A 1,841-nucleotide genomic window follows, 5' to 3' on the forward strand; every position below is an offset into this window, starting at 1 on the left:
TCAATTGGAGTTTTCCCCCAGGTGTGGATCATGAATACCCGAAACTTCATTGTTTTTGGATTGAGGGGGCTGTCTATCTGCATATAATTAGGTTAGATAAGATCAGATTAGATTGATGGATGGAGATATGGAGGGAAGTATGATCTATTCCTTTTTAAGGGGTAATGCACAAAGAAATTAAAGTCAGATGGATTTCAGAGGAGTACAAATTTGAATAAAGTTAAATTACCATCATGGGCTCTTTAACTTGGGGATATTTATCCAATTATATCAAAAGCATACATGATTACATTCTCCACACCATGTTGTCCTTTAAAATACAGATTAAGATCATTTATATTAAAATGTGGTATATATCCTCTAAGGAGCTCTCCGAAAACTTCAAAGATTTTCAAAATATCAGGTATTAAGCAGTAAAAAACTCTGTGGCTCAGGAGATGTAATTAAATTTCAGCTATTTGGGTAACTGTAACTGTGTTTCAAATGTTTTTTGTTGTTTTTTTTTAAAAAATAGCAACATTGCAGTCTGCTCCTTCACAGAAGGAAAAAGAACTGTCTTCAGTGGGTTTCACCTAAGAAGAGGTTTTTAGCTGGGTCAAGTAGTTTCCCAGCTCTTCAGAATAAAGTAGTTGACTTGGCTATAAACTAACGATCAGTAAAATAGCCGAATTCTATTCAGGTCTCTAAAATTGGGTGTATCTGGAAAAATCTCACTCTGAGTAGTTTAGAAGCAGAAGAAGACATTTGGGATTTCAAAGATTTGGTTAGGAAATGTACTAATAGATGACAATGTCAGGAGATCTAGTCAAAATTCTCCAAATTTCAAATTTTTGATGAAAAATCTAATCCAAAATTAGTATTTACATTTTTTTTTTGCAATATGTTTTCCCAGGTTTTGATCATCTTTAAATGTTAGCAAATGAGAGCAGGTAAAGTGGCACTGAACATGGTTTAACTACTCCCAACAGAGCTTAACCAGGGTTTCTCAAGTGGTCCTATTGACTTTAGTGACCCGTTTAGCTGCCAAAACCAGACAGAGTATAACCCTGGCGCTTCAGAGCATAAACTACATCCATAGCCATTATAGTCTTTCACTTGGCATGTTCAGTGTACATGACAGCATTGCAGATCACGTTCTCCAAGAACACCTTCAGCACTACCCGGGTCTCTTCGTAGATCAATCCCGAAATACGCTTCACACCCACCCCCCCACCCCACCCCACATCGAGCCAAGTGATGAATAGCTGGCTTGGTAATACCTTGGATGTTATCCCGAAACACTTTATGATGGCGCTTGGCACCTCCCTTCCTCAAGCCTTTACCACCCTTACCGTGACCAGACATGGTGAAATCAAATCACACACAACCGACCAACTGTGCTGGGCACAGTTTGTCCCGTCTACGTAGAATTATAGAAGATTAGGGTTGGAAGAGACCTCAGGAGGTCATTTAGTCCAACCCCCTCCTCAAAGCAGGACCAACCACAACTAAATCATCCCAGCCAGGGCTTTGTCAAGCTGGGCCTTAAAAACCTCTAAGGTTGGAGATTCCACCACCTTTCTAGGTAACCCATTCCAGTGCTTCACCACCCTCCTAGTGAAATAGCTTTTCCTAATATCCAACCTAGACCTCCCCCACTGCAACTTGAGACCATTGCTCCTTGTTCTGTCATCTGCTACTGCTGAGAACATCTGAGCACCATCCTCTTTGGAACTCCTCTTCGGGTAGTTGAAGGCTGCTATCAAATGCCCTCTCACTCTTCTCTTCTGCAGACTAAATAAACCCAGTTCCCTCAGCCTCTCCTCATAAGTCATGTGCCCCAGCCCCCTATCATTTTCATT

The 1,841-nt window shown here is 40.7% G+C and overlaps 1 pseudogene; it reads right to left on the reverse strand.

The window, feature by feature from the left end:
• Nucleotides 1-1,016: 1,016 nt before the first annotated feature.
• LOC140897799 (histone H4-like) lies at nucleotides 1,017-1,344 on the reverse strand (annotated as a pseudogene).
• Between the last annotated feature and the right edge of the window lie 497 nt (nucleotides 1,345-1,841).

The sequence above is a fragment of the Lepidochelys kempii genome, chromosome 14 (genome assembly GCF_965140265.1).
Source record: "Lepidochelys kempii isolate rLepKem1 chromosome 14, rLepKem1.hap2, whole genome shotgun sequence".
In the NCBI taxonomy this organism is placed as follows: Eukaryota; Metazoa; Chordata; order Testudines; family Cheloniidae; genus Lepidochelys; species Lepidochelys kempii.